The sequence below is a fragment of the Camelus bactrianus genome, chromosome 25, assembly GCF_048773025.1.
Source record: "Camelus bactrianus isolate YW-2024 breed Bactrian camel chromosome 25, ASM4877302v1, whole genome shotgun sequence".
In the NCBI taxonomy this organism is placed as follows: Eukaryota; Metazoa; Chordata; class Mammalia; order Artiodactyla; family Camelidae; genus Camelus; species Camelus bactrianus.
The window spans coordinates 9,882,848-9,902,399 of record NC_133563.1 but is presented as its reverse complement, the minus strand read 5'-3'; the positions used below and the strand labels follow the sequence as shown (position 1 = coordinate 9,902,399).

At 39.8% G+C, this 19,552-nt stretch overlaps 1 protein-coding gene across 10 annotated transcripts in view; it reads left to right on the top strand.

The window, feature by feature from the left end:
* NCALD (neurocalcin delta) overlaps positions 1-19,552 on the top strand; it is a 364,310-nt gene that overhangs the window by 75,763 nt on the left and 268,995 nt on the right. For 5 of the 10 annotated variants that reach the window (XM_074353007.1, XM_074353006.1, XM_074353004.1 and 2 more), the window contains exon 2: positions 13,334-13,423. The exons of the other annotated variants lie outside the window; for them this stretch is intronic. The gene's annotated coding sequence lies outside the window, so the exon portion shown is untranslated. The remainder of the gene's footprint in view (positions 1-13,333; positions 13,424-19,552) is intronic. 10 annotated transcript variants of the gene reach the window in all.

The window sequence follows — 19,552 nt, the reverse complement described above, 5'->3', positions numbered from 1 at the left end:
TGTTGGCAAGGATGTGGAGCAACAGGAACTCTCATTCTTTGCTCTTGGGAATGCAAAATGGTATAGCCACTTTGGAAGACAGTTTGGCAGGTTTTTATAAATCCAAGCATACTCTTGTCATAGGATCCAGCAATCACATTCCTTGGTATTCACCCAAATTAATTGAAAACATATGTCCACCCAAAAACCTTAAGATGAATATTTATAGCAGCTTTATTTATAACTGCCCAAACTTGAAAGCAACCAAGATGTTCTTCAAACGGTAAATGGATAAACTGTGGTACATTCATACAATGAAACACTATTCAATAATAAAAAGAAATGAGCTATCAAGCCACCAAAAGACATAGAGGAGCCTGAAATGCATATTGCTAAATGAAAGAAGCCAATCTGAAAAGGCTATATACTGTATGATTCCAACTATATGACACTCTGGAAAAGGCCAAACTATGGAGGCAGTAAAAAAATCAGTGGTTTCCAGAGATGAGGAGAGAGAGGTGAAAAGGTGAAGCACAAAGGACCTTCAGGGCAGTAAAACTGTTCTGTATGATACTATAACTATACTGTTGGATATATGTCATTACACATTTGTCAAAATCCATAGAATGTATAACACAAAAAGTCAACCCTATGTAAACTATGAGCTTTAGTTAAAAATAATTTATTGATAGTTACACATCAATTTTAACAAATGTACCATACTATGTTGGAAGTTAATAGGGGGAAATTGTGTATGAGGGTGGGTGCAGGAGAGGGGATGTATATGAGAACTCTATACTTTCTGCTCAGTTTTTCAGTAAATCTAACACTGCTCTAAAAATGAAATCTATTAACTAAAAACAAATAAACATTGTATAATAGCAGCATCTAGGTCTTAGTCTATTTCCCTTCTTGTTAACATTGATTAATTTTCAAAACTCTCAACCCCATTCATAGAAGAACAGCATTTCAGCCACTCTTCTATAACCAAGAGACATAATTTTTAGAATATGTATTTTCACTGTTGCTCACATTGTACAGAAATAATTGTTGAGTTGAATGGATAAGAATGGGATAGAAGAATGAAGGGAGTAGACTGATGGGTCCCTTTTTCCTTAGAACAAAGAAGATTGTTGAAGTTTTGTAAAGTGTTCTGAGGGAGGAAGTGATAAGTTAGCAATAATTGGAAAAATTTTTTTTGAATTTCTATTGCTTTCAACTTTCCAATTTAAAGCACAGTTGTGGCATTACCAAAAGGAAGCAGGGGTAAAGAACACTCAGCTAGTCAGTCAGCCAGTATTTGCTGATTCATAGTCTGTGTTTGTGCCAATACCACGCTGTTTTGATTACTGTAGCTTTGTAATATTGTATGCAGTTGGGAGGGTTATGCCTCCAGCTTTGTTCTTTTTCCTCAGGATTGCTTTGGCAATCCTGGGTCTTTTATGATCCCATCTAAATTTCAGGATTATCTGTTGTAGTTCTGTGAAAAATGTCATGGGTAATTTGATAGGGATCTCATTAAATCTGTAGATTGCTTTGGGTAGTATGGCCATTTAAACAATATTAGTTCTTCCAATCCAAGAGTATGGGATATCTTTCCATTTCCTTAGATCATCTTCAGTTTCTTTTTATCAGTGTTTTATGGTTCTCAACATATAAGTCTTGCACCTCCTGGGTCAGTTTTATTTCTAAGTATTTGATTTTTTGATGCAATTTTAAAAGGGATTGTTATTTTACTTTTCCTTTCTGATGTTTTATTGTTAGTGAAAAGAAATGCCACAGATTTCTGTATGTTAATTTCGTATCCTGCTACCTTGCTGAATTTGTTTATCGGTTCTAGTAGATTTTATATGGAATCTTTAGGGTTTTCTATATATAGTATCATGTCATCTGCATATAATGACAGTTTTACCTCTTCCCTTCCAATGTGGATCCCTTTTATTCCTTTCTCTTGTCTGATTTCTCTGGCGAGGACTTCCAATTCTATGTTGAATAGAAGTGGTGAGAGTGGGCATCCTTGTCTTGTTCCACATTTTATCAGGAAGGCTTTCAGCTTTCCACTGTTGAGTAGTACGTTGGCTGTAGGTTTGTCATAAGTAGCTTTTATTACTTTGAGGTAAGTTCTTGGTATATGCACTTTGGTAAGAATTTTTATCATAAATGGTTGTTGAATTTTATCAGATGGTTTTTCTGCATCTTTTGAGATGATCATGTGGTTTTTGTGCTTTCTTTTGTTGATGTGTTATATCACATTGGATGGTTTGCATATGTTAAACCATCTTTGTGACCCTGGGAACTTAATCATAGTGTATGATCTTTTTTATGTATTTTTGGATTCTGTTTTCTAATTTTTTGTTAAGAATTTTTACGTCTATATTTAACAAAGACGTTAGCCTATAATTTTCTCTTTGGTAGTATCTTTGTCTGGTCTTGGTATCAGGGTGATGATGGCTTCACAGAATGACTTTGTGAGTGTTCTCTCCTCTTCAGTCTTTTGGAAGAGCTTGAGAAGTATCGGTGTAAGTTCTTTGTCAGTTTGGTAGAATTCCCTAGGGAAGTCATCTGGTCCTGGACTTTTATTTGCAGGGAGTTTTAAAAATTATTATTATAGATTCTATTTCACTTCTAGTGATAGGAATGTTCAAATTACCTTTTTCCTTCTTGATTCAGTGTTGGTGGGCTGTATGTTTATAGAAACATGTCTGTTTCTCCTAGGTTGTCCAATATGTTGGCATATGATTGTTCATAGTACTCTCTTTGGGTGTTTTGTATTTCTGCAGTATTGGTTGTTATTTCTCCTCCTTCATTTCTTATTTCATTTGTTTGTGTCCTCTCTCTTTTCTTCTTGGTGAACTGGGCCAGAGGTTTGTCAATTTTGTTCATCTTTTCCAAAAATCAGCTCTTGGCTTTGAGCCAGTATTTATTGAATGCTGCTGTGTGCTAGGCCCAGGTACACAGGTATTCCATGTAGACATGGTCCCTCCTGTCAAGGACTGACAGTTCAGTGACTTTGATTATGATATTGGGGATGGACAATCTTGGTTCTGATTCCAGCTTTGACACCTGTAGGCTGTGAAATCTTAGGCGATTTATCTCAGTGATTTTCATCTCTAAAATGGTGGTAAGGATCATACCTACCATTGACAGATTTGTGAGGACTAAATTTAGGCATACAAAGCATACAGATTATAGACAAAATTTTCCTTCTATCTCCTTGTGGAATTGGAGGCACAGTAAGGCTGTCAAAGGCTCTGCATTCCTTTATCCTCTTAACCTAACTCCCTCTGCCACCAGCTCAAGGAACATAGTAAGGGAAAAGAGGGTTAGAGGCAGCCGTGAACTGAAGGGTAAAAGGCAACCAAGTCCTTTAACTGTCTGATCTGATAAAGACAAAACATCACTCCTTAGAAAATCCCCAGAGAAGTTACTGTTTCAGAGTAGAAAAAGTGTATGTGTGTGTGATTATTTCTTTTCTTCAACTGGGGAGAAGAAAGTACATAAGAAGACAAAACCCACAAACAAATTCAAAACACTTACTGAAACCTCTGACGCGTGCACACACAAACACACACAGTACAAATTCAGATCAACTGCAAGTAAGTGACAACAGGCATTTCTTCGCTTATAAAGATTTCCTACATTGATATGAAGGAGCATACTTATAGAGCCAAGTGACCACTTTTCTTAACTGGTCTTCTCCTTTCTGGTGGTGGAGGAGCCACTAACCCCGCAGTGCAGCCTCTGAGTGATCAGCAGTAATAATGGACAGAAGAATCCATTCAGAGAGGACCAGGCAGGGAACACATATCTGAATTAGTGCTGGATGGGCAGAAGAACACTTAGATGATCTCAAAAAATGAGGACCTGGGCTACGTGGCTTTTCTCCTTAGAGAATTGCCTTTTCTGAGTTACATTTTCCTGCAATATGGTCTGCTTTTGTGGAGGAGAAAAAATGAAAATTACAACGTGAGCAATCCATGTCTTTAGAGAAAACTGCACACCAATTTGATTAATTTCATTGTCTAAAAAAAAACAGAGAACAACAGATTCTGTGTATAATCTAATGCCTCCACGTTTTTGTTACTTAGTTAATAATAATAATTATTATTATTCTGACCTAGCTGGAAAGCTTTAGTTAATCCTCTGTCTCAGAAATTGGGTGCTTAAAAATTTTTACCTATTAATTTTTTTCCAGGTGATCTCTGCTCTTTATGATCCTTAAGCCCCCCACATCTTCAGAAGCAGGCAAGAAAAAAATCTTAAGTAAATGTAAAAATAGTATCATATCCTTGAGTGGGTAGAGATTCTCCAAGCCATAAATACAAGTTGAATTCTAATTCACCTGTTGTTCTCAACCCTTTTATTTAAATTGTAGACATTTTGTTTTTCAAACTAGAAGAGTCCTCACTCATAGAATTTTCCTTCCTTTAGAGGCCAGTCTGGGACACTAAGTGGAGGAGATTATTAAAAGAATTGAGAAAAAGTTCATTTATTCCCAAGCCTTTCGTACAGGTCTTTTTTTCTCTCCATTGAAATTAAAAACAGACACACACTTTGTGTTTTTGTTTTTGTTTTTGTTTTTGTTTTTAGATTCTACATATGAGTGATCTCATATGGTATTTTTCTTTCTCTTTCTGGCTTACTTCACTTAGAATGACATTCTCCAGGAGCATCCATGTTGCTGCAAATGGCATTATGTTGTTGGTTTTTGTGACTGAGTAGTATTCCATTGTATAAATATACCACCTCTTCTTTATCCAGTCATCTGTTGATGGACATTTAGGCTGTTTCCATGTCTTGGCTATTGTAAATAGTGCTGGTATGAACATTGGGGTGCAGGTGTCATCCTGAAGTATCGTTCCTTCTGGATATAAGCCCAGGAGTGGGATTCCTGGGTCATATGGTAACAAAAAAAAGCAAAGCATAAATACAAAACAGAAATAGACTCATAGACATAGAATACAAACTTGTGGTTGCCAAGGGGGTGGAGGGTGGGAAGGGACAGACGGGATTTCAAAATTGTAGAATAGATAAACAGGATTATACTGTATAGCACAGGGAAATATATGGTAGCTCACAGAGAAAAAAATGTGACAATGAATATATATATATATTCATGTATAACTGAAAAATTGTGCTCTACACTGGAATTTGACACAACATTGTAAAATGATTATAAATCAATAAAAAATGTTAAAAGAAAAAAACAAACAAACAAAAAACCAGACACACACATGGCCAGGGCACATTGTGGGAAGAACAGTTCAGCTCTGTGCTCTGGGGTGGGAACCTCAGCTCCTCAGCTCCATGCTGTACTTACTGGCTGTGTGATCTGTTTCTTTAACTGAAAACTGGGAAGAGTAATGATAGTACTCACCAGGTAAAACTGTTGTGAGGCGTAAGTTACATAATGTGTATGAAAAGGGCTTAGGCTAACACCTGGCCCCAGATAAATGCTCAATAAATGGCACCTTTTATTTATCATTTCCTTTATCACCAGGATCATTAGTGTGTACCATGATAAATATTCTAGGGCTGCACTAATATAGTAGCTACTAACCACATGTGACTATTTAGATTTAAATTAATTAAAATAAAATAAAAGTAAAAACTCAGTTCCTCAATTACATTAGCCCCATGTCAAGGACTCAATGCCACATGTGTCTAGTGGCTGCCACACTGGATAGTGCAGACTTAGAACCTTTTCATCATCAAAGTCAGTTCTATTGGACTTTGCTGCTGTGGCGTGTACCCAATGGCACTATAAACTCATAAGCCAAGACATGTTTTTCAAATATCAGCTAGTTGGTGATTTAACACTATGTCAGACATGACCTCTATAACATTATGAGATGAATTAGAATAAAGCTATAATAATAATAATAATAATAATAATAATAATAATAATAATAATAATGATGATGATGATGATAATAATAATAATGATAAAAAGTGGCCAGAGGATTCAACATTTATTTATCTGGTAAAACTTTTTAGGCAGTGGAATGCATTACAGCCACTCTCCTAGTTTGTAAATATTGTCCAAGAACATGTAAGGGAAGTGCTTATGAGTATATGATTCTGACGGAGAAGCTTAAACAGATACGGGGCGGTCAGATACAGTAAAGGAAAGACTGATGTCTCGGTAAAGGGTTGAGTCTGTGTCTTTTAGAAGGATCCTCTAAGTTTCTGGGAGGATTTATCATACATTGTTCTCAAGTAGTGAAGTGGGGCTCCTAGATTCTTGGTGCAGCATCAGGGAACATCAACCCAACAGTGAGTTAAAGTATTTGGTGGACAGGATCCAAAGTAAACTATGATCTATAAAAGCAAAATTAACAGCAGCACTGCTTATTTATGAACTATCAGGAATAATTTTTATCACTTAGGCTAAATTATTTTGGGGAGTGGATTATATAATTTGAAAGTTTTCAAATTGAAGTATTGATTTACAATGTCATGTTACTTTCAGGTGTAGAGCAAAGTGATTCAGTTATTATTATACACACTTTTTCATAGTCTTTACATTATAGTTTATTACAAGATATTGAATATAGTCCCCTGTGCTATAGGGTAGGACCTTGTTGTTTATCTATTTTATATATAGTACTGTGTAACTGCTAATCCCCATCTCCTAATTTATCCTCCCCCACCTTTTCCCTTTGGTAACTGTATGTTTGTTTTTTTATGTCTGCTTCTGCTTTGTAAATAAGTTCACTTGTGTCATTTTTTTTAAGATTCCACATATAAGTGGTATCATAGAATATTAGTCTTTCTCCGACTTACTTCATTCTGACTTACCTCATTTAGTATGATAATCTCTAGGTCCATCCATGTTGCTGCAAATGGCATTATTTCATTCTGTTTTATGGATGAGTAGTATTCCACTGTGTGTGTGTGTGTGTGTGTGTGCGTGCGCGTGCGTGTATACCATGTATATATATATGCACCACATTTTATTTATCCATTCATCTGTTGATGTACATGGACATATAGGTTGCTTCCATGTCTTGGCTATTGTAAACAGTGCTGCTATGAACATTGGGGTGCATGTATCTTTTCGAATTAGGGTTTTTTTCTGGTTATATGCCCAGGAATAGGATTGCTGGATCATATGGTAATTCTATTTTTTGATTTTTAAGGAACCTTCATACTGATTTCCATAATTGCTGCACAAAATTACATTCCCACCAAGAGTGAGAGGGTTCCCTTTTCTCCACACCCTCTCCAGCATTTATTATTTATAGACTTTTTGATAATGGTCATTCTGACCAGTGTGAGATGATACCTCATGGTAATTTTGACTCACATTTCTCTAATAATTAGCAATGTTGAACATCGTTTCATGTGCCTGTTAGCCATCTGTATGTCTTCTTTGGAGAAATATATATTTAGGTCTTCTGTTCATTTTTTGATTGGGTTGTTTATTTTGTTTTTGTTGTTGTTGTTGTTATTGAGTTTTAACAGCTGTTTCTATATTTTTGGAAATTAAGCCCTTGTTAGTTGCATCATTTGCAAGTATTTTCTCCCAGTTTGTAGGTTCTTTTCATTTTGTTTATGTTGTCTTTTGCTATGCAAAATCTCTAAGTTATCTAAACTTAGCCTCAGTGAACAGTGGTAAACTAAACCTAGTATCTTTGTGGGTTCCTAGAAATGGCTGGCAGAAACGGTGCAATGAGCATTGTTTAAACTGTGCATAGTGACCAATTCGTGATCATAGACTCAGTTTAGTGAGTCACAGCCAGCATTTAAAAAATGAAATAGAATGAAACAGAACTAAAATACCAGAGATGTTGCATGTATTAAGGGTAAATGTGCTGTAAAATGTTTCTTTCAAATATGTGTGTATGGGCATACTGAATATCAATGAATTTTTTTTATCCTCCAAGGGTCGTGGTGAGAAACGTTTAAAAGCCAGTGGTGTAGAGGAAATTCAGGTATCAGTTGGGTAATTGAACACTGGTGGTGTCGATGATGATGACAAGAACAGCTAAAATTTGAATGTTTACCATGTACTAGTGCTTTTACTCTTTTATACGAATCACATTTTATTTGGAAAACACTATATGTAGTTCAGCTGTGTAACAAAGAATAAAACGTAAGGATTTTGTCATCTCATCCTCACAAACACCCACCAAGATGGGCATGTTAGTACTCCTGGTCTATGTTTCAGTGACACTGAAGTGCCTTCCCTGGGTCACAAGCTGCTGCATAAGTTGAGCTGAAATTTGAACCAAGACTCTTGTCTCCAGGGTCAACGGACTAGAAGCACCATGTTTTCTTTCAAGACACCTTTGAACAAGGTAGTTCTCAACCTTTTGAAAGTTACTCAGTGACCTTGCCATCAAAGTACAGCCCATAGAAGCAAAAGGAGGTGAAACTAGACTTTAATCCTTTTTAATTATTGTTCCTTGGTTTCATGGCAACAGTGTATTGTGATAGGAAGCCTTGAGTTTAGAAATAGAGATTTGAGTTGAGTGTGATGTCAAAGAGTTGCTAACCTTTGTGGGCCTTGGATTTCTCCTCTGTTTTCTTCATCCTTTCTTGTAGTGTTGTCTACTGAACCCATGCACTTAAGTGCACCTACTCTGTGCCAGGCACTAAGTACTTCTCATGTATTAATACACTGAATTCCCACAGAACCCCACCTAGTAGACCTGGTTAACATCCCTGTTTTACAGGTGTCGAAACTGAAGGCTTGAGAGGACCAGTAACTTGCTCAGACTCACACAGCTACTAAGTGACATTGCTGGAATTCTTCCCCCGCAGACCTGCTCCATAGCTATGCTCTTATCATGACACTAAAGTTTCTCCACATTAGAGTCCCTCTCAAATATTCCCCATTCAACTCTTTGGACACCTTTCTGAGTCCCTTCTGAGTGGCCGTGAATGTTCTTTCCAACTTACAGAAACATCCATTCGGTACTGTCAGCTCTTCTCCCAGCTCACCCCATTCGTGGGATGAAGCCCTTTCCTTCCCATGCCTGGGGAAGTTACGCCTTTTCCTCCACTCAGAGGAGGAGTTTCCCAAATGTTCCTCTCTTTCTGAACCCACTTCTGTGAGTCCTCAAATTCCCTAGCAAGGAGTAAGTATTTTTTTGTTAGTTTATTCATTATTTAAAGTTGTAAATAATAACTTTGCAGCCTCTCCAACTATCTTCTCAAATTCCTCTTCTCTGTCTCTTCTAGTATTTTATCAGACTTAAATTCTTAAAAAAGAACTATTTAAAAATAACTCTTGCAGCAATTTTCCATATGTTGTTATAACATGTCCTGCTTAAAATAAAGGCCATAACTGGCTGCAAGTAACTGAAAATATGTTGAAATTCTAACATATTTCCTTGTGTTGATGCTCAGATTCTGGTAATATTTTAACACCAGTCATTTGAGGCACACTGGACTTTTTGAACCAATGATGGAAATTTTTCCTCCCAGTGGAGGTGCAACCAGAGTCCTAGAGCTCAGGAGGGGCGGCCAGGTGTCTTCTTTCTGGCTTGGCCTTTCAGGTGGGGACAAGGAAGCAAAGAACACGAGCAGTTACAGAATATTCCCCTTCCAACCCCTCCTTATAACTCCAGCCTGATTTAGTGCAACATCGGTAGCCTTATTTTTCATTTACAACTTTTTTCTGTCTATAATAGAAATAGAGAACAGCTGTTTTTTAACCTCCTAACATTTTGCCTTTTACACTAATTCTGATTTCAGGTCACTTCTTAAGAGTCTCAACTCCTTTGACTTGTCCTTGTCCAGTTCCCCGGTTCTCAACCTTTAACTATTTTCATAGCATTTTGTCAGCATCCAGATTTTCAACCTGTGACAGCCTATTAATGTTTAATCAAAAATTCAGATACTTGCTGCTGGATTAAGGACAAGACAGCTGTCAGCTCTTTGGGAATAATTACAGAAAGCAGCAGGAAGAACATCAAAAAAACAAAACAAAACCAGAAAAAAGGGAAAAAAGAAAATCCTCTAAACTCTTTCTCATTAAAGAAGTTTCCAAAGCTTTAACTTCAGCAAAATATTATCCTCAAACGGAAATGAGTACAGGACTCACATGGGCCATATACTATTTGAGAAATCCAGTTAAATGTCCATAATTATGTAATGGAAAATTAAAATAAGAATAAGCAGGTAGGACGAAAGTGACTTCCTTGTGTGAGAGGTGAGTGTATTACCTTTAATACCTTGATGACAACAAATCTAAGTCTCAGGAGATGTCTCTGTTGTGGCAGCATCTTGTTTGTGGTTGGCATGCTGCTAGTGCACACAGAGAAGGGGTGTGGTGGCTCTCACTTGTGTTCCCTTATTCCTCCCATTGCTGTGGCTGTCCAAGTCCTCCGTGTTGGGGTGGAAAGATAAGGGGAACCGGGAGGTTTTGACTTGATACCATTGCTATTAGATGGCAGGTGTTTAAGGCTAGCTTTTTTCTCCTGGGTGTTTTTATGGATTTTTCAGAGACTACCCACTCCCTCGCCTCCCTCCCCCCGCCCTCCGCCATTTGCTACCCTAATCATTGGGACCCTTTCACCTGCAGCTCTCTTGTTGCAGATGAGTTACTCTCTCTCTCCTCTGGTTCTTCATTTATTTCTTCTTCATCCTGAGGAATCTGGAGTCACTCCCAGCTTTCATCCAGCATGTGGGAGACCCTACAAGACAGGACCTCACATGACCTCCCACCAGCTCTCTTGTGAGTGAGCGGCCCCCTCTCCATCTCGTCATGGGAAAAATGCAGGCATCCTTTTCGCCGATGAGCTCTGGGGGTACAGGCCGGTCCGATTCCAACACAGTCCATGAGCTCATGTTGGTCGCTCAAGTCTCCCTTTTGCCCTGTAGGGTTTTCAGGCCACAGTCCATACTGCAGGCATCACATGTGAAGCTCTTTGAGGGGTCCCATTGAACTGCCCTCCAGCAGGCTCAGAGAGGGAACAAGACACCCCCCACCCCTTTCTCAGGGATTAAAGTACAGCTCTCTCCAAGTAAATCCTCCTCACAGAATCTTTTCTCAGTTGCTCTGCTGTCTGCCCTTGATATGCTTATTGTAGATGAGGAGTCTGCTTCTTCTAACTAGTTCTTGGACACCTACTTTAAAATTCTGCCTTGGGTTTATTATTTCTAAACTGACAGAAAATGTTCCATTTTGGCACATCCTGTTACACGTGAAATAAACAGACCAAACTCACTGAGGACTGTATGTACTATTAGGCTTAGACCGAGCTCTGCTCTTAAGGGATTTTAGCAGGGAATTCCTCCCAGGAAAAAGACCTCTACTCAATGGGTCCCTGATTACTGGAGCTTGCTGCTAAATGGCTTGAAACCCACCTTACCATAGTAGGTGACTGGATTTTGTGATTAGAAAGAGGAAACATTTTCCTTTGATCAAGATCTCAGAGGTAATTGGGTGCCAGCAGCTGAGGCATTTCCTCTTGATGGTGGCCTTTTGTGTTTAGACTGTGTGTCATTGCAGCCTTCCTTTGGACTTCCAGGCCATGCCAAGTGGAGAGTTCTGAGCTCACAAATTAGCTAGTTTGGCAGTTTTCAGAGAGCAGTTCAGGTTGCTTCAACCTTCTCAGAGAGCCTCATGCCTTTGCCTGGGGGTCACATTCCTTGTATCAGATTGGTTTTTGAAAAAACCTTCTATGCTCTAAATCAAGGGTCTTTACAGATTGTGGCCCCGAGCCATACATGGCCCACTGGTGAGATTTTTGTTTGGCTGTTTTATTAGATTTGCAGTTTTAAAAGGCAAGTCTTCTGGGCTGGTTCCTTTCAACCTAGATCACACAGTTCCTGTTGCTAACTGCGCACGCCTGTAGCCAATCAAGCTTGACTACCTCTGTTTGGATCTTTTAGGATATCTTCCAGTGTTAATTAAGGGAAACTCTCTGAAACAAGCCAATATACCTTTGAGTAATTGGGAGATAAGGTAAAGCACTTTCCACTGTAATTTTCCACTTCCTTTATCAGCTATTGATTTGTTTTGAGGGAAGAGAAGTAATGGGAAAGACCCCAAAAGATAGAAAGGGGACATTGGGCCTGTCTCTCTATGTGGCATGAAGGCTGCACAGTAAGGGCTGGAGACAAAAGAGGGACATTTATTACACACAGACACATACAAATGCTTACATTTTACCTGCCACCACCAAGAGTTCTTTAAAACTTAAACTGAGAAATGAGTAAAACAGATGAGGGAGGACTAAGTAGGTCTTTGGTCAATGACACTTCACTGGGACCAAAATCAAACTGGGAAAATATACCTTGAGCTACTTAAACTTTAACAGAGCATAACCACAGCGGTGCCCACGAGCTGAAACACCACCGTTGTCCATAGCAGTCCTGACAGGTGGGCCAGCTTGGTGGGGCACTCTCTGAACTGGAAAGTGTCCTTTTATGCACCTGTCTCTGTGTTATGAGGTGAGTGCACCAGCAGCTCACCTTGAAGAATCCCAATGACAAGACCACTATTGTCTTTGTCACATAGGGATCTGGCAGCCCAAAAGGAGGCAGTGCCAACCCTCCCCTGCCCACCCCGAATGGCTTTTAATGGATTCACTATTACTACGTCCACCTGGAAGGAACACCTGTTGGAGCTAGACAGCGTGGCAGCCCATCTGTGCTCCAGAATGCATGTGATGTGGGCTGCATGAGTCTAATTATAGCAGCAGAAGCCCACCTGTGTCTGTGTTCTCGTCTCAAAACCAGAATTCTGTTGAAACCTGGGTTTTATTTATAAGGCCACTTAAGGAAGCCATCACACTCCTGCTCTCCCCTGGATCTGTGGTCCTTTCTAGGGGGTGCAGAGAGCTCATTCTTTTTTGCCTGTGTTCTCCCCACTTTGTTTAGGATAACAGCTAGAGGGTGGGGGCTGTGGATTACCTTTCTCCAGGATAACGTACAAGTTCAGTGTTGTAGAACCTGTTAAAACCTTGGGCCTTAATTCTTGGAGCATTTTATAGTGGGAAGTAAACAAAGCTAGCTGGTGTGTTTAAGTACTACTATTGATCCAGCTGATCACAAAAACAATAAACACGTATCCAGTGCTTACTAGGTGCTAGGCTTTATTTAAAGTCATTTAATCCTCACAGCCCTCTAGGAGGTAGAGATGATCACATCCCTATTTTACAGGTGAGGAAAGTGAGGCACAGAAAGGTCGAGGAACTGACTTGAGCTCATCTAGTAAGTGGCAGAAGGAAGAAGCTGAATCCAGGCAGCTTGGCTCCTGAATCCTCCTTTCTAATCATCACTGCCCAGATTTGCTTAGATTAATGATGCAGAATTCAAATGAGATTGTATTTGAAAGTTGAATAAACTCCAGACTATTACACAGATATCAATTAGCACTCTCATTTGGGTTCCTTAGGGGTGAATGCTGTAGACCGGAGTTCCTTCTGAAGACAGTAAGCGTGAGAAACAGCGTCACGGCACATGTTCTGACGGTGTCACCAGCACGGTCAGTGTGTTAGTTTTCTATTACTGGGTAACAAATTACCACAACTGAGGAGCTTGGGCTTCAAACAACACAGATTTATTATCTCGCAGTTCCTGTGGGTCAGGAGTCCAGCGCAGGCTAACTGGGTCCTGCTCAGGGTCTCCCCAGGCTGAAATCAAGGTGGTAGCAGGGGCTGTGATCTCATCCGAGGCTCAGGGTTGTTTTCCCAGCTCACTGGTTGTTGACAGGATTCATTTCCTTGAAGCTGTAAGACTGACGTTGCCAGCAGTTGGCTGGGACCCCTCTCAGCTCCTGGAGGTCACTGCAGGTCCTTACCAATTGGCTCTCATCGGCAGTTTGCACCGTAGATATCTACTTTCTTCCAGGCCGGTAGGAGTGTACCTCTCTGACTTCTGATCTCTCTTTAGTTGGCTAAGAAGCAGTGCCTATCCATCACCATTAGCCACATAATGTAACCTGACTGAGGTGTCATCATCCGACCATATTCACAGGTTCCAGCCTCACGCGAGGGGAGGGGGTTATACAGGTGTGGACACCTGGGTGAGGGAGTCTGGTGGGACATCTTAGACTTCTGCCCACTACAGTCATTGCAGCTTTGGGGCCCAGAGGAGTCCCAGCAGCATTGCTAAAGTGAATGTGAAAAAACTGTGCAATGGTTTACTGATGAATGTGGATACGCCACCCAAATGTGCTATTTATTTATGTGCTTATTCTGGTAAATGCTGCAGAATCTGGAGCCTTCCACTTAGGGCCTCTAAGGGCTTTGCTGCCATGGGGATAATCAAGGCCACCAGATGCCAGGTGGTGAGAATTGCCAAGGAAGTGTGACCCTGACGAAAGCTGACGCGGCATCCTCTTCAGGCTCGCAGCTTACCGTACTTCTTACGTACTCTGTGAGCCCATGCAGAGAACTGTGTGATAAACATTTCTCATCCGAGCAAAGATTGTTCTTTGAGAGAATATAATTTTGCCTCTGTCCCATTGACCCATAAGCAATCGTTTTCTTTCTGTATGGTGTAGACAGAGCCTTGTGGGAAGGTGCTGGCTTAATTTCACTTGCCCTTTTCCTGAGGGCAGTTTAAATCCTCTAGTTGGTTCAGTTGAGAATTACCATGGAGGAGCTCCAGGGTCAGTTTAGTACAATAAAGTGATGGCCATCGGGACATCCCAGTGAGTCAGGGGCGCTGAAAGTGCCTATTAGAAGCAGCACAATCCTCACCAGACTGGGAATTTTGTTTCTGAAGTTAAATATTTGCACACTCAGAAACTCAGATGACTTAGGAGTGAAGGCTGAGAATAAAGAGACTTTATTCAAATACAGGTTTGAGTGCTTTGAAACTTCAGGTATTGAAAAACTAAAAAGATTTTATTTATATAAGAGGTTTTATATACAAAGTGCTATCAGTTCAGGTCCAGATCCTTTATTCTTTAGTTTTCAAGAAGATTTAAAAACTACAGCAACTAGTGCATCTTATGGTCAAGAAGGAGGTAAACTGATGTGAAGCACTTCAGTTTGCCCAAATAGTCATGCTAAGAATTGGGTCCCTTCCAGCTCTAGGCTGAAGGGGGCCTGTCAGGAATATTTAAGTGATGGTACTGACAGCATTCTTGTATTTTTAAAATTATCAATGTAATGCAGTCGTCCTTGGCATCTGTGGGAGATTAATTCCAGAACCCCTGCAGATACCAAAATCCATGGATGCTCAAGTCCCTAATATAGTGGACTCTCTGTATTCTCTGTTCCACATCTGTGGATCTCCAGCTGGTTGAATCTGCAATTACACAACCCATGGATCCAGAAGGCCAACTGTATATGCTAATTGCAAAAAAAAAAAAAAAATTAGACAAATGGAACAAAGTTAAAAAATGCTTATAATTCCAATAATGGTTGTTGGTATTTTGGCATATGTATGGATAATATTTTATATTACACACACACTACACCAATTTGGTAGTTTCATTTAAAACATTTTTACATGTATATTTGAGATTTCCAACATGACATTAAATATTCTGCTGTATAATGGTGTGAGTGCACAGAGTCAGGGATCAGATCAAACCGCCTGAGTTTGAACACTGTCTCAGCGGTATCTAGTTTGGTGGCCTCGGGCAAGTTTCTTAACTTCTTTGCCTTAGTTTTCTCTGTAAAGAGGGGGCAGTATAGTACCTACATCACAGAATTATAGTAAAGATTAAATGAGTTAATGTGTTTACAAATTGCTTAGAATAGAGTCTGCTGTATGGTAAGTGCTATATATATTATAATATTTGCTTTTATTGATGGTTGCATAGGATTCCATCTTCTGGGTGAGCCATGATTTATTTATCATCCATTGCTTCCTATTTGGATGTTTCTGATTTTTGATTATTACAAATTATGAAACCCTTGTACATACTTCTTGTGTGCCCATTTTTTCCATCGTTTCTTTAGCCTATATTTCAGGAAATAAAATTTCTGGACCAAAATATGTTAATATTTTAAAGGTTTCTGTTATATATTGGCAAATTAATCCTCTGAAAAGTTTTACCAATTTACACTTCCATCTGCAGTACTGAGAATGTCTGTTTCCTCTTGTTCTGAGTTTGAGACAAAAGTAGTATCGCACGTTGTTTTGATTGGCATTTCTTTGATTACAAGTTACAGAGATATTTTTCCATACGTTTATTTTTTTACATTTATTCTGTATAATGATTGCTTCCTGGCCTTTGCTATTTTTATGTTTCTCTTTGAAATTGACATTGCCTCTTCTGTATCAGAGGCATTTGAGTGCGTTTAACCACGATGACGATGAAGATGACGAAGGTAGTTGCCGAAGGTATGTATCACACCCGACAGAGGCAGCGGCCTCCTATAGCTGTCGTGCAAGGCTGGCCCAGCCTCTGATCTTCCATGAGAGACATTCTGTCAGACTCTTTTGTCTTCAACTTCATTATTATTATTATTTTTTTGGTTTTATTTCTATAGCAACAGTACAAATTTATGGTATAAAGAACATATCATGCAGTTATTTGGGGGGAGGGGTTGCCACAAGTGCTGCTAGAAACACTGCAAAAACAAGGTCACATCCTGCCTCTGTGACTTCAGAAGTCATTTTGAAGCGATGGGCTTTTGTGAATGAGATTTCATTAGCGACAGTTTTCGTCTTTGCATAGTGGTAAATATTGTGACTACCTGGGAGAGAATCTCTTGGTTTATTAAAGAGCTAAGTAGTCACCTAATGAGAAACTGTTAGTAATCTTGTGAACATGTGGATGAATATTTATTTTTAAAGGCCTGGATGTGCAACAGGCCTCAGGAACAAGCACTGATTCACTGTTTTAATTAGTTTCTGAATTCTGCTGCCTTCCCTTTGGCTATGGAGACCTCTGGCCACATGGTACACTCTTGCTGGGTGTTGAATATGAACAGTAGTTGATAGCCTTAATTTGTGCTCCGGGTTTTCTCCATGCAAACCTTGCTGTCTCATGGCAGACTAAAACACACGTGATAAAAATGTGTTTTTAAAATAGCACAAAGCATGTAAACTTGGAAGATGAAAGGAAATGTGTTCTATTCTAGAAAATAGACTGAAATCAATGGGCAGAAGTTCGACAGTTTAGGTTAATGAAAGGAAGGACTTTTTTTTTCAATCATGAGAAGTGTCTGCTCATACATGGCTCACCTTTTTGAGGCAGTTGCTGGGATTTGTCCAGCAGAGGTCAGGTGATCAAAACGTAGAGGTCACTGGATTTAAGATGAAAAAGCCGGGATCCATGCACTGGGTAAGACCCTGGGCTAGATTACTTTTAAGGATTTTTCCAGCTCTGAGATTCTACAACTGTAATTACGTCCATTGGTTCAGTGACGTGAGGAGTCTAAAGTGACCAGGGGGCAGTCTCAAATTTACGTTCAGTGGAAACGTTTTTGTGCCTGTAGTGGAAATGTTTTTCCTTGGGAACTAATAACTCGAAGCCAGCAGAGCCCCAAATCTCAGGGACAGGAAGCAAGATTTTGCAATTAAGTTATTAGGTGTAATAATAAAAGCAGACCCTCTAGCTTTAACCCTTGGTTCCTAGGCCCATGTATTCTGGTTATGAAAGAAACAGCACCCTTTATGGGTTGTCGATTCAAAGCACATACTGCATCCTGTAAGACTGGGCCATCAACTTTCAAAATTTATCTCCCAGCTCTTGACATAACTGAGCCTTCAGTAGGTGATTCCACCATTCTTTAGGGCCAGCTGCTTCTGGATGATGGAGTAGGTAGCAAGACCAGAGAATCTCATGGTCATAAGCTAGTTGTTGCACTAATTTTGCTGAGAAATTAGTGCCTTGGTCAGAAGAAATGTTGTGAGGGGTAGGGTCCTATGATGGTAAATGGCACATTGTCAAAGTATGTGGATGGTTGTACTTGAAAAAGGCAAATCTATATCCAGAATGTGTTTATTCCAGTGAGGACAAATCTGCCCGCTCCGTGCTGGAAGGGGACCAGTTGTAATCAACCCCCATTAGATGGCTAGCTGGTCCACCCGGGCTCATTGTTGGCTCCTGCTGCTGGGAGGCTGAGCACTCAGTAATGGCGGTGGCAAGATTTGCTTATGCATAGGCTGCTTGATTGCTGCCACAGACACTCTGAGTATAAGTCCTTGGAGAAAGCACTAGGGTAGCCAGGAGGGAAAAAGGCAGACTGACATCCTCAGAATGTGCTATCTTGTCCACCTGACCACTCAGAGCCTCCTCTGCAGTGGGTGTTCTTTAGTGAGTATTTACATGAGGTACAAATAGTTCATATTCTTTACCTTTCCCAAAAGGTCATCCATATATTCTCCAGTCCTCTTTTTTTTTTTTTTATTTTTAAACTAGTTTTTCAATTCTATTCTTTCCAAGTCTCTGACCATCTGGCTAAGTCATTAACTACTACTTATGAGTTCGTATGGATTTGTATTTCTGGTCATCTTTCAGTCTAGACAAAGTGGATACCCAGATGTACTGTGAAGTTCTACCAAAGGGGAGAATTTTATTTCTCCACTGTTGTGCACAGGCAACACTATTTCCAGCTAGTGCTGGTTTGTAATGGAGAATTATCTATAAAACATACCTGAGTCTTTTTTCCACCATCACCTGGGCACAAGGAACTCCTCATGAGGTCATTGGTGCGGGTTATGAGAGAGGAAGCAATGTAGCAGAAGTAGGTGGCCACGGAGTCTGAGTCACTTAATTGTGCAACTTACTGCACCTTTAGGACCTGCTGCAGAGCTGTCTTAGATATCACTTCCACTCGACAACAGAGTGTGACTGCACTTAACTGATTTTATGGCTTGGTAGGTCAAATGACACATTTAGTTTATGGTGGTCAGCACAGGTCACGTGGTCATCAGGTGCCCAAGGCCAGGAGTCCTGTTTCCACAGGAGCCCAGAAACAGGCTTTCAAGGGGAGAAAGTGGCTGCTGTTTCTCAGAGGACGAAAATTAGCAGAAGAGGCTGGTTTTGTTCCGAAACACTAGTGTTCTAAGTTGTGATTTTAATGTAGGTCTTGCCCGAAGATTGCTAAACCACCCCCTTTTGTACGTGGGAGATGAGCTGCAGCGCTTTTGGGGATCACGGGGGGATTTGCTGGGAATGGTGGCCACAGAGCCCTGCATATTGATCAACATCTTTCCTTTTAACTTTCCTTAGTTGAATTATATTCCTTCCTAGCTGACTTTTTCCTGGTATTGATTATAGAAGTGTATTGAGAATATTTCTAACTCACTTTCCCCAAATATGAATCATTATTGCCTTACTTACATATCACACTTGCCTTCAGTTTGTAAAATAATAGATGCTTCTTTAGGTCCTTTTTCATGCTTCTGAGGAGTTCACTGGAAGTATCTTTTCTTTCTTTTCTTTAAATCAAGCTACTTTACTGTAAAACAAAACACAGGTAGAACCCCCTCTTCCAAATCAAATATATAACTTAGTAAATTATCATGAGGCAAAAGTATTTGTAACTACCACCCAGGTCAGGAAATAAAAATTTGCCACTAACTCCAGAAGCCCCTTCCATGTGGTGCATCTCAGTTGCAATCTCTGAGTTCCCTTTATAAATAACCATTGTCCAGCTTTTAATAGTAATCACCCACATGGGCATCCTTAGATAGTATAGGTTAA